Source organism: Phyllobates terribilis, unplaced genomic scaffold, assembly GCF_046119375.1.
Source record: "Phyllobates terribilis strain yellow unplaced genomic scaffold, ASM4611937v1 Scaffold_3__8_contigs__length_932513732, whole genome shotgun sequence".
NCBI lineage: Eukaryota > Metazoa > Chordata > Amphibia > Anura > Dendrobatidae > Phyllobates > Phyllobates terribilis.
The window spans coordinates 259,163,367-259,177,847 of record NW_027362763.1 but is presented as its reverse complement, the minus strand read 5'-3'; positions in this window follow the sequence as shown (position 1 = coordinate 259,177,847).

Genomic DNA, 14,481 nt, shown 5'->3' with positions numbered 1-14,481 from the left:
TATGGCTACCACCAATCATCTCTGGGTGACACCTTTTCTTGGTGCAGAGGCTGTAAGATATGAAACCATACTCATTGTGTGACTGTCTGTTTTGACTAATGTGTCATTGCTCTCTCATTTCCTATATAATTTTTAACAAATGGGTAGAGCATTGTGATTGTGTTAAAGACTGGTATTCGGCAGCGATTTCTAATAAGGTTAACACATTATTGCGTACTAGCACTCTGAGTAGCATTGCTTTAAATGGTAATTTTAGGATGTTTATATAATTGTATTTTAAAGAGGATTTCAAGATCTACTTACCTTTAATCCATGTTGCAAATAACATTAAATTATATTGTATTGCATTATATCATACTGTATCATGTAATTTGCACCACTTAGGTTTTGTATAGAAAGTAAAAAATTGTAGAAACTTCAAGTAGTAGGATTTATTGTGTAGCTAGAAAATGATGGAGAAGATTAAGGCTATGTGCCCACGATGCAGAAATGCTCCGGATTTTTCCTGAGCGTTTCAGCGGTCGCGTGACCCGTCACATGACTAAATTACGTCATGGCAGGTCCTTTTAAGACCATCGCGAGCTGCCGGCAAGCCAGGACGGATCACTATGGAGACCGGGGGCCATCAGAAGGTAAGTATAATGTATATTTTTTATTTTATTCTTTTTTTTACAGGTTCTATGGTACCTGGGTCTGGAGGAGAGTCTCCTCTTCTCCAAACCCGGGTACTATCCGCACATTGAACCGCATGGTATCTGCATCTGCAGATGCAGTGATGCGGATGTAATGCGGTCCAATGCAAGTTAATGGCAGCTAAAACACCACCATTCCGGAAAATAATTGGTAGTGGTGCAGATTTTTCCGCAATGATAATCCGCAGCGGAAATTTCCGCTGCATGTGCACAGCACATGCAGATTATCATTGGGGAACATGGCAGACCTTCTACCAAGCGTTTTTTAAGCGTTTCTGCAGTGGAATTGGTGTTGCGGAAACGCTTAAAAAATGCATAGTGGGCACAAAGCCTAAGAACTGGCAGTGTTAATGTCTTCATGAACTTTTATTGGAGTAGAGGTAAAATGATAAGCTTAAAGAAGTTGACCACTACTTTTTCATTGATGCCCTATCCATAGGATTGAATAGGAGGCGGAATAGAATTGAATAGGAGGCAGATGTGTAGTACCCCACGGCAGCCACAACAGATGGACGGCCAAGCACCGCAAGTAAGTCCTTCCGGCCGGCGGCCACTGGCACCGATAAAAGCTGATCGGCAGGAGTGCCAGGTGTGGGACCCCAGCCAATCAATCATTGATACACTATCCTCGTATCTGATGAGACTGGTGTACTTGCCTTGAAAATCCATGTCAAAATGGTTACTTAATCCTGATATTAAGATAAAATAAGAGCTGGACTTATAAAATGTTCATCTCAATATCAGACAAGATAATTTTCAAAAAGAATCATACAGAGAGTCTGACGTGGATTCTCAAGAATCATAAGGGCTAAAGGTCTATTTGCATATTTGTTCATTTATGTAATTTGTATTGTGAAATTTAGTGACAGAGGTCTCCAATATCAAACAAAGTCATCATATGGTATTTTACAAATTACAATGTGTGAGTAGAGATGAGTGAACATGTTTGGAAAATGTTTGGTAATTTCAAATTCGACACGAGCACTGCACATTCAGATTCGTGATTGGACCCGCAAACGTTTTTAATCAAAATCTGCAAAATTCGTCAAAAGTGCGGCAAATAATCACGTTTCCTCTAGTGTATGTTTTAGGACTTTGGCTAGGATACTGGTGCTGTATGATGAGCGGGGGGGGGGACGTGTTTGATGAGGGGAGGGGGTGGGGAGTGGGGAAAGAGGTCAGAGGAGCGGCAGACTGTTCTTGTTAATTTTTAAGAAAAAATTTCTTAACTTAATGTGTGGAGATTCCGGCAGCCAATCAGGGCGCAAGAACCATCCACAATGTTCAGATACAAAGGCTTGTGTCATTGGCTGCTGTCCCTCTCCATACAAAGAGCAGACATGTTGTTTTGGTGCCATTTTCAGTGTAACAGCTCAAAGAGGCTGCTTCTGTTGCTGTTACCGGATAGTGAGATAGTTAGGCGGTTGCTTGTAAGTCAGATAGTTTAAATAGATAGGATCCTGTGTGGCTGTGAAATCGACCTTCCAGCAGGTCAATCATTTTTGATAATAGTGTGGTCCAGACCGAGAGACCAGGCCACACTTCACCGTAGAAGTTAGGCAGAAAGACAAACTACCGCACTTCTGGTAGTTGGTGATGCTCAAGTAGGACCCAAAGCCTGAAATATGCGAAGAAAAACATGGCACTCAGGTAGACTTAGAAAATCTTGAACACTTTTAATGATGATAAAGTAGTACAATGAAACAGACGTTCCGGTCTAGTAAGACATTCATCAGTGTACGCATTGCTTAGAGCAAAATAAATGCACAAGAAAAGAATTCAGTGTCGAGCATCAGAATTTTCAAGTTTGCAGTCCAGTGACGGAAAAAGTTGTCGGTGTGAATGCGGCGTCCACTGCTAGCTCAATGGTGCCATTTCAGCAAAGAACTCTGTTGTGCTGATATTGTGCTCCATGCAGGAGTACACCTTTGAAACAATTTTTTTCTGGTACTATCGTGCTACATAAAGCAGGCCACATTTTAGCTTGCAATTGTTTTGTGCTGAGATTCTGCTCTATCTAGGGCTCCACATTAGAAAATCTAATTTTTTCTGGTACTACCGTGCTACATAAAGCAGACCACATCTCAGCTTATAATTATTTTGTGCTGAGATTCTGCTCTATTTAGGGCTCAACATTAGAAAATGTAATTTTTTTCTGGTACTACCGTGCTATATAAAGCAGACCATATCTCAGCTTGCAATTGTTTTGCATTGAGATTCTGTTCTATCCAGGGCTCCACATTAGAAAATCCAATTTTTGTCTGCTACTGTCGTGCTACATGAAGCAAGCCACGTCCGAGCTTGTAATTGTTTTGTGCTGAGATTCTGCTCTATCCAGGGCTCCACTTTAGAAAATCCAATTTTTTTCTGGTACTGTTGTGCTACATAAAGCAGGCCACATCTGAGCTTGTAATTGTTTTGCATTGAGATTCTGTTCTATCCAGGGCTCCACATTAGAAAATCCAATTTTTGTCTGCTACTGTCGTGCTACATGAAGCAAGTCACGTCCGAGCTTGTAATTGTTTTGTGCTGAGATTCTGCTCTATCCAGGGCTCCACATTAGAAAATCCAATTTTTTTCTGGTACTGTTGTGCTACATAAAGCAGGCCACATCTGAGCTTGTAATTGTTTTGCGCTGAGATTCTGCTCTATCCAGGGCTCCACATTAGAAAATCTAATATTTTTTGCTAATGGCATGCTCCAGCCACACTATATGAGCAAATAAATACTGATTGGTAATTTACTGACAGGTGACTCACAGATCTGTAAGGGCAGAAAGATGAGAAGGGTGACTCTCAGGGCAAGGAGTGGGAGAACAGAGAGGATGATGATGAGGTTGTAGATCCTACTTGGTGTGAACTCAGAGGCAGAGGTAGAGGAGGAGGAAGACGAGGAGCTTACCGTGTGGCATCCAGCACAGAATAATGCAATCACAACAAGCACAGCATCTTCAGCCACAACTGTGGCTGTGACCAGCAGCGGTCGCGGGTCTGCAGCGCAGGGGCGACAATCGTTGCCTAGCCTGGGCTTTTTTTGATACTGCAAAGGATGACCCAACTCATGTTATCTGCCAACTTTGTAAAAAAATGACTCAGTAAATGGAAAAATTGCAATAATTTGACTACTACATGCATGCACCAGCACATGGGCGACCATCATGCGTTAGTCTGGGAATCTCACTGCGATAAAATGTGGACTATTGGGCCTCACCAATCATTGGCTGCACCATCAACCACATCTGCTGCTTATTCCTCCTCCGTCACCATGCCAAGTGTTCCCACACATGTCTCCGACCGCTGAACCTCCACTTGTTTACTTGCTCCGGTTCGGGTGAGTGAGAGCCAGCTGTAGCGGAGGTGGATATGCCTGCTGTTTTTATTTCACTGAGCACACTTCATGTTTCTCAATCCACCATAACATCTCCGCCTGCACCTCTCTCACAGTCCAGCAGTTTGTCATGTTCAACCTACTCCACCCTCTCTCAGCACAGCAGTCAGCCCTCGGTCCTGCAGTTGTGGTCACATAAAAGATTGTTTCATCCTACACATGCCAAAGCTAAGAGGTTGAACTCCACCATCTTCAATCTGTTGGCCACGGAAATGCTGCCTTCCTGCCTGGTGGATACACATGGTTTCTGAAAGCTGATGGTCCCCCAGTACCAGTTGCCCAGTCAGCATTACTTCTCTAAAAAAGCTGTGCCTGCGCTACATCAGCATGTCGCAGACAACATCACCCATTCCTTGAAAAAATCTATATCTGCCAGGGTGCATTTCACCACAGACACTTGGACAAGTAAGCATAGCCAGGGGGTTACATCTCGCTGACTGGGCACTGGGTGACTCTGGTGACTGTAGGGGCAGACGAGGAAGGAGCTGCTCCACAAGTCTTGGAATCCTCAAGGCTTGCGGGACAAACCTCTGTAGGTAACACTTCCTCCACTGCTTCTGCCTCATCCCCCTCCTCTAGGGCCTCCACTTTCACCCCCAACCTGTGCTCTAATGAGACATGCGTTCTAACAGTGCAGAGAGAATCCCTCCCATCTCCGTACTGTGCAGCTAGGACTCACCGCAATTAGACAGTGTTAAAATTAATATACATTGGAGATTGCAGTCATACAGCTCAAGAGTTGTGGACAGTTATCCAGGCTGAGTTGGAGCAATGGCTTTCTCCACTGAACCTGGAGACAGGGAAGGCCGTGTGCGATAACGGTGCGAACTAGCTGGCGGCCCTATGCCGGGGCAACCTCACACAAGTGCCTTGCATGGCTCACATCCTCAACCTGTTGGTCCATCAATTTCTCCACCACTATCCCAGCCTGGATGAGCTGCTGCAGAAAGCACGGTCGCTGTGTGCTCACATCCGCCGTTCGCACCCGCGGATCATCGACTTGCATCGGTACAGAGGTCTTTAGCGATACCGGTTAACCCATTGACATGCAATGTGCTGACACGGTGGAATTCCACTCTGCACACGTTGCAGCAACTGCGGCAGCAGTGACGAGCCCTGATGCAGTATCTCATGATGCATAGCCTGGGCCAGCACAGTACGGACGTGGTGCAAATCACGTTTGCGGAGTGGACACAGATTAAGGACCTCTGCACCCTTCTGCACAGTTGGCTACTAAGCTGGTTAGCGCTGACAATGACATTATCAGCATCACTATTCTGGTCATCTACATGCTGGAGTACACTTTGACTATTCTGAGGGAGGAGGTGGTGGTTCCAGAGGAAGAGGAGGAAGCAGAGGAGGATGCGGAAGGGATAACAATGTCTCTAAGTTCCAGACTGTCTTCACACAGGTGGGTGCCAAGGGAGGGTTGATTACAGCGATTGAGGGGGGCTCATGGTACTAGACAAACTGTTAGTGAAGATGCAGGAGCCAAGGAACAAATGGAGGAGGACGAGGAGGAAGAGGTGATAGGCAAGCAACAGTCAGGAAATGAAGAGGATATAAATGCTGGCCCAGACACTGATACTTCATGCATGGCTCTCGGCTGACTGCTGCTGTGCCATTATAAAATTTGTACTGTGGGTCAGCTGATGCCAATTTTCCTGGTGTCTGCCCCTAATTTGAGCTGTTTTAGCAGCTTTTGGGCCCCTTTGAAGCTGTTGTGTTTACGCTTTTGGTTTTGCCTCCCATTGAATCAAATTGGGTTCGGAAATGTTCAACGAACTGTTCAACGAACATCTGGAAATTTGTTGATCGTAGCCTAATCGAACCTTGAAAGATTCACTCATCTCTACGTGTAAGCACAGCTAAAGGTACAAGTAATATACAGACACCATAACACTGAGAGATTCCCCCCAAAATTACGACCGATTGGGGGTCAATCAATGAGAAATTAGGGGCATGGGTGGACAGCATGCTCCAACCACTAGTGAGAGAGTTACCTGGTTATTTTAAGGACACAAAGATGATACTACGAGTATTTGACAAATTTGTATGGGAAAGGAATTACAGCTGGTTGACAGCTGATGTTGTAGCCCTGTACTCAATAGAGTTTGAAGTAGCTGTCCCAGCACTGAAATATTTTCTTGATAGGTACAGCAATTATGAATGTCCAACTAAATTATTTTTGGTAAATTCAGTGAAGTTCCTATTAAAACGTAACTTTTTCAGTTTTTGTGGAGTTTATTATGTCCAAAAATGAGGAATGAGCATGAGTGGGAAATTTTCCCCTTCTTTAGCAATCATCACGATGGGATATTGGGAGGAAACAGTTCTCTTTGCAGTTACCAATCCATTTTTGGAGAGGATTATATGGATAGGTAGATATATTGATGACCTCCTGTTGGTGTGGAATGGCGATGATAATGATGCAAAATAATTTATTATCTTTTTGAATAATAATAATTTCAATCCTAAATTTACTTATAGTTATCAGGAAACCGAAATTAATTTTTTGGACGTGAACAGGGGGTCATCGCAAGTTGTGGTTCTTCCCTACAATAAAGAAACTGATGTTAACAGCATTTTAAAACCCAATTCATGCCACTCTCGACACGTGGTGAATAATATCCCATACGGAGAACTATTAAGGGTAAAACATGAACTTAGAGGCTATTCTCATAAAACATTAAAACAAGCTGAAAAAAAAGTGAGTAAAATCAACAGGGATTTTCTCATAAAAGATAATGTGAAAAAATTACCTACGGAGAATGTCATGTATTTCACCATTCAATACAGCAGGGACTATAATAAAATTATTAATGTTATTAATTTTTTTTTTACCAATCCTGTACAAAGATAGCAAAAGTCAGAAAAAGTGTTAGAAAACAACCAAATCCGTTTCTCAGCCAAAAAAGCCCCTACAATTGAATCTTTGGTGTCACCCAGCTTATTTATTGAAAATAAATCAAATACTGATGGGAACTGGCTAAAAACCACAGGTTTTTATGGTTGCGGCAAAAATATATGCATCAGCTGCAAACATATCATTAAATGCAAGGATTTTTCCTCTGTTAGTACAGGTATCACATACCCTATACAGGATTTTATAAATTGTGACACCACAGGGGTGGTTTACTTGGTGGAGTGCATCGAGTGTAAACTCCAATATGTAGGGTGTACAATTGGCCCTTTAAAAAGACGCATTAGAAGACATATCTGATGCAGTTGGAGACTTAAAGGTGGGAATTTCAGCAGCATCCAGGCATTTTGCCACTTGTCATGGGGGTGATATAACCAAGCTGAAGTTCTGTGGTATATAAAGAGTGAGACGATCTGCACGGGGCGGTGATTTCAGGAGGAAAATTTTGAACAGGGAAAGCTACTGGATGTTCAAGCTGGATACAAGAACACCTGTCGGCTTGAATGTTAGAAGGGATCTTGTTTTACAATATAATTAAGATCATGTTACCATCCAGTGCTATCTCTATTAAATAAACAAAAGATACATGGAAGAGGGAAAAAAAAGCCAAAATTAAATGAGTCTCCGATGTGCATTTCTCTCTCTCTTTCTTACACATTAACGTGCAATAAATATTCAGATTGTGGAACATATGGTCAATTTAACCATTTGTAGAAGTTAAAGTGGAAAGTGGATGTGAAACCAAACGAGTGTGAACAAGCGTTTGAAGCGATGAATAATTAAGCAAAAAAATAAAATAAATAATAAATAAATTTCACAATGACATATATTTTTCTTTCTTTTTCTGTTATAGAGAAATAAGTGGAGAAGAGATTAATAATAATAACACATTAATAACAATTAATAATTGTGAACAAAAAGTTATCAATTTCTTTTTTGACAGCAAACTGTAAGTAATTTTTCATTCCATTTATACTAATAAATAATGGCAACATATCTTTTGTATACAGCAATGGATAATTAAAAATAATAGTTTTATTATATATGGTAGTACGATATATATGGATTTCTAGATGAAAGCTGGAATAAACCGGACAAACTAAACTGGTCACCTCCCACTGTGGGAGATTTTTTATTCAGCTATACATACATATATTTCGTTGGTATATATTGTGTTTCGTATACTTATTACTGTTTCCAACATACAGAATCTATACTGTTTAGCTAATTTGTTTCCATTCTCTTGCCAGAAACTTCAATGTCAGGATTCTTTTATTATAACATCTGTAGCATTAAATAACCACAAAAATAAAAAAGCCTGTCTCCAACTTGGAAACGAAGATGTAACACCTGAACGTCACAAGAATTAATTACTTAACTGATTGGACTTCCTTTGTCAGTTTGCTGTTCTTTTGTATTTATACCCTGCTTGTATTCCAATGTATGTACCATGAGTAAGGCTTTTCTAAGCCGAAACGCGTAGCAGTTTTTTTTACTCTGTTTGCCCATATGGTGTGAATTGGCTCTTTTTGTAAGTGCATTTTTTATGGAAATACCATCCTTTAAATAAATGGAAATTTTATTACACCACATCGCTGGAGTCTCCTCATTCGCTGGATTTTGGTCTGAAATAACATTGAGAGAAGTCCCACAAATATTCTTAGATTCCAAGAACATGCCATAGATTGTTGTTTACTAATGTCAGTTTCATACCTGTTAGCAAATCCATATGCAGAACCTTGGTCTTGGAGCCATGTCAGTACTCTGTAGCCCCTGGACAGCAGCCCTGCAAATCCCCTCCTACATGTCGGCATTACCATCATCTCTAATAAACAGTTGCCCAGTTACATGGCATGCATGCGCCAAGGTACAACCATGACGTTCCATTAAGCTTACAAATCAGAGGAAGTGCCAAGTATTCCAGAAGGTAGAAGGCAGTTCACAAAGCTCCAATTTGACTTGGACCAAGGTTCTGCGAATCTATATGCTCTACTCTACTGTCAACAGTTCTTCATTTGAAAACTGTCTTGCAAATAAACTGCAAAACGTATAAACTTTAATAAATTTGCAAAAAAGAGGCAATTTTGAGTGTCTTGGGTGGTTTTATATCATGCAGGAAAAAAGAGTGGTGTATAGAACTGTGGTACCTAAACATTTTTTTACCCTATTTTGTGAAATCCTTACAATGAGGAAACTTTGTGCAGGAAATCTAAATCATCAGCTTTCAAATACTAGATTTTTGTAATTAATTTTATCGTATACTTTATTGTCCTAATTAAAATAACACATTCATAATATGAAAATTGCATTTTGTTTGCTTGTACACAGAACATATATTTTTGTTTTTAATTTATGGATTTATTAATGACACTGTTCTACATAAAATAGGAAGTTTTTTGTAATGGAAATATGATTACGTTATTGTAGATAATTTTGTGGTGCTGAGCAAGAAAATAGCATTGAAAATGCATGATTATTTTTTGTTTGGACGTTACAAAGGGAAAAAGTAAAGAAAAAAATTAAAATTGAAAAACGTGACATTTTAGAATATAAACTAATTCTATCCCCAATTTTGTTACAATTTCTCAATTGTGGTATGTTTGGTAATTAAAGTAATGCTTTCCCTCTGTTACAATTTTTCATATCACATATGCACATATGACTACAATCACAGTTACACGTAAAAGTTTGGACACACGTCGTCAAAATTACTGTTATTGTGAACAGTTAAGCAAGTTGAAGATGAAAAAATCTCTAAAAGGCCTAAAGCTAAAGATGACACATTTTCTTTGTATTTTAGGATAAAAAATATTTTGTTATTTAGTACATTTTAAAAATTACAACACGGAAACTGGGCTGATGCAAAAGTTTGGGCACCCTTTAGATTTTTGTGCTCAGATAACTTTGACCAATGGTTCAGACCTTAATTAGACTGTTATGGTTATGGCTTGTTCACTATCATCATTAGGAAAGGCCAGGGGATACAAATTTCCCAGCATTATAAATACCCAGCCTCCTCTAACCTTGTGTCAAAAAACAGCAGCCATGGGTTCTTCTAAGCAGCTGCCTAGCACTCTGAAAATGAAAATGGTGGAGGCCCACAAAGCAGCAGAAGGCTATAAGAAGATAGTGAAGTGTTTTCAAGTTGCCTTTTCCTCAGTTCAAAATGTAGCGTAATTAAGAAATGGCAGTTAACAGGAACAGTGGAGATCATGATAAGGTCTGGAAGGCCAAGCAAAATTTCAGTGAGAGCTGCTCGTAGGACCCTCGCTTGACTACAAAAGATCTGCAGAAAGATTTAGCAGACTCAGGAGTTGTGGTACATTGTTCTACTGTTCAGAGACACCTGCACAAATATGGCTGTCATGGAAGAGTCATCAGAAGAAAACCTCTCCTGCGTCGTCATAAAATTCAGCTTCAAAAATATGCAAAAGAACATCTAAACAAGCCTGATGCATTTTGCAAACAAGTCCTGTGCACTGATGAGGTTAAAGCAGAACTCTTTGGCCACAATGATCAAAGATATGTGTGGAGAAAAAAGGGCATATAATTTATTTCAGGAAAAGAACATCTCGCCAACCATTAAGCATGGGGGTGGATCAATCATGCTTTGGGGTTATGTTGCAGCTAATGGCATGGGGAACATTCACAGTCCCTCATAGTCCCCTGATTTTAACATCATTGAAAATCTGTGGCTAGACCTCAAAATAGCAGTGCATGCAAGACGACCCAGGAATCTCACAGAACTGTAAGAATTTTCCAAGGAAGAATGGATTAAAATCTCTCAAACAAGATTTAAAAGACTCTTGGCTGGCTACGAAAAGTGTTTATAAGCTGTGATTCTTTGAAAAGGTGGTGCTATGAGGTAGTAAGCATCCAGGGTGCCCCAACTTTTGCATTGGCCCATTTTCCTTTTTATAATTTTTAAAATGTAAAATTTACCATATTTTTCTTTTTGCCTAAAATACAAAGGAAATGTGTCATGTTTAACTTTAGCCCTTTTAGAGATCATTTCATCTTCAACTTGCTTAACTGTTCACAATAACAAAAATTTTGGCCAGGGGTGCCCAAACTTTTACATGCCACTGTATGTATATTTCTGAACAATGACCCGATAAAGAGTAATTGATACTGAAATTTTTGTTCTTGTTGATAATCTGTTTGACATGCAAGTTTTAGACATCATCCCTTCTTTAATGAAATCATACTATGCAGCCTCTTTGGGTGAACGTGAAGGCACCTGCTCAATTTGAGTGCAAGGGCCATGGTTGTGCTTTGGAGGATGGAAACAAGGGAATCACCGAGGAGTAAATGTGACAGTTACTTACTTTTGTTTCCAACAACAATGGTTTGTGAAGTTCTATTCTGAAGAAAGAAATCTCACTCTCTGCAGCAATGTTAATGGTATCATGGCAGCTTTGGGCATAACATACAATCACAATAAATGGTGTTGGTTTATAGATTCTTCAAAAGTCCGTTTGAAGCTGGTGCTTTTGCACAACAACAACATGTTGCCTTCAGTTCAACCAAACAAAAGAAATCTATGCCAGTTTCATTTTTCACTGAAAGTGTATCTTCGGATGCACATTCAGCTGAAATGTATTGCGGTGCCGAGAACTGCTCGCTAAAATGCTAAATGGCCGTCAGACAATCAGGGGCCAGCAACAGACATCAAAGTGGCCATCGTATGGCTTCACCGTCATGCACTGCCTGCCTAACCCCATGCTGGCTATGGAGCAGGAAGAGGATGCTGCTCAACATGGGAATATGAACAGGTAAGAAGAATCTTTTTTTTTGCTTTGTTTTCAAATGTTGGAGAAAGGCATGAGGACAGGGACCATTATTAGACAAAGGGGTAAAGACAGGGAACATTATTACATAATGGGGGTCCAAGACAGGGGACAGTATTAGAGGATGGGGCCCAAGACAGGGGGACATTATTATAGGAAGAGACTCAGGATGTGGGGGACTTTATTATATGTGGAGAGACATTATTACAGGATAGGAGCCATGATGGCAGACATTTTTCCAGAATCCAGGACATTTTTACAAGATGTTGGTCAGGATGTGAGGGGTACAGGGTGGTAGTTGTGGCCAGGGGCTGCTGCTATACTCCCACACCCTGACTCCCCACAAAGAGGAAACAGTGTTCAGTCTGTCTTATAGTTTGCGTGTACTGAATAACACTCACAGTTTTCCTTGCGAGTCCACTCTGCTCCAGAGTTCCAACTTCAGCTGCAGGCAGACAATCTCAAGCACAGACTCTTGCTCCTTTTTCAACAGAAAAACTTTACTTAACTCTTCCAGTTCAGCTTCAGTCACAGCACATTGAGATACAGCAGTCACAGTTTCAATAGCAGACACAGTGCAGCACATGTTCTGTTGCTCATCCTGAGATATCCCTGTGTGGCGCCCGTGTCTATAGTGCCACAAAATGCCTGCATGTGCGATATAATTCATATGTATTGCCAGTTATGGTGAGGGTAAGTTCTCTTTTCATTGCATACACCTATTGTTACCCGATCCCTTACTGGAGGATTGTGCACTTTTGTCCAAACCAGGAAGTTTTGCACAAACCCTCAGAGAGGGGAGGATGTGCTTCAGTCTAGTTGTAGTTTTGAGGAGGAAAGATATAGCATCATGGAGTAGTTCCCTGTGCAAGGGAGAGAAGTCTGTTCTCTGAAAGGGAAAGCTGCACAAGGCAGGATCCAGAGTCTGTGCTAAACTGAAAGACTGCTCGGTCTTCATATAACGAGCAGTGAAGTGTTTTCCCGGGAGCTCAGCAACCGCATAGAGTCACAGAGACACTGCTGCAATAGAAAGTGAGTGTTCTTACCGGATTCATGTTGCCTGCTCGCTGGAAGGGATCACAGATCCAGTAACTGTTCACCTTGGACTCCTGGAAATCCAAGGAATCATTTACCAGAGGTATAATTAGCAGCAGGAAGGCTACACAACTAGTGATGAGCGAGTATGTTCTGTTAACCCTTTCGCCGAGTATACTCGGGAGAGCACTGAGTATTTACAGTGTGCTCGGGGGTTAAGTTTTCTTTGCTCCGTGAACATGATTTGCGACTGTTTGACAGCTTTAATACATGTGAGGAATGTCTGCTTCTTACACATTCCTCACATGTATAAAGCTGTCAAACAGTCGCAAATCATGCACACGGGAGTGATTCAAACATATCACCGAGCACGCTGTAAATACTCGGTGCTTGTCTGAGCATACTCAGCGAAGGGTTAACAGAACATACTCGCTCATCACTATACACAACCTCACAGCAGAGAGTCTGAACCCTCATCATGCAGGTCTGTCCAAAACTCTGTATGTGAATTGTACAGAAGCTTCTGGAATTGTTTGCAGAACTCCAGTAAAAGGTACAAACTTGTTATTACCCTGTCTGAAGCTGATTCTTTCCTGCTGTGCCATTCCTGCTCCAAATCCTCTGAGAGCCAGCCCTGGTTGGGAAGGGTTCATCATCTGGTACTGCTCATTACCACCTAAATCCCAGGGGCCTTCATCAGTGCCCGGCCATACCAGACCGAACTTCCCAACTGGCGTCATGAACCTTTTTATTATTTTATTATTAACCCCCACAATTGATAAAGACTGCCACGCGTCCCCAGTCGGACCATACCAGCACTAGGACCGTGGTGCACCAGTACCAGCCGGGGCAGCACACCTGCATTCTCTGTTACCTCAGGCTCTGGAATGCCTTCCTCTTCCAATACAATTTTCATGCTTCCTGAACCACTATTCTGATGGTTCAGCATTCCACTGAACAAAGTAGCGGACGTCTGCATACTGTATGTCCTACCCTTCAGCGTGCTCCTCGTACTTTCTCAGGCTCCTGGCCCAATCGGCCTCTTCTCTCTCTGCATCACTGTTGACCTTCAGCCAAATGGCCCTGAACTTCTCCACTTCTCTCAGTTTCCCTCTTGCTCATGCTTAATTGTTCCAACCACTTCAACTGTATTCCCCTATCTGACTAAACCAGGAACTACTCCTTCTCCTTATAATTTCACTCCTCCCCTCAACTGGGAAAACCCCTGGACCCAAAAACAACAACTTCTACCAATTCTTCACACTACAGTGTCCCCTGTCTTTTACTAAACTCCTGTACTTAGCTAACCTTATCTTATTCCTATACTTAGACCCTATTCTTTCCCTATATTATTTTGTCACAATACATTAACACACATTTTCAATATTTCACAATTATATGCATACTATACATTACACATGTACCTGTTTTATCAGGAAGAGATGCAGAGTGTGCGCAGGCATCCACACACCCTTACAAGGATGGGGGATATTATTACACAATAGAGGCCAAGATGGGCCCATACATCTTACCAACATGCTGGTTCGGGCCCAAGTCCAAATTTTGCACCAGAGGCCATAGGACTCTAGTTTCACCACTGCCGTCATAGAAAACCTTTTAAAACAGTACAAGAATCATGAGTGGCATGTGTGTT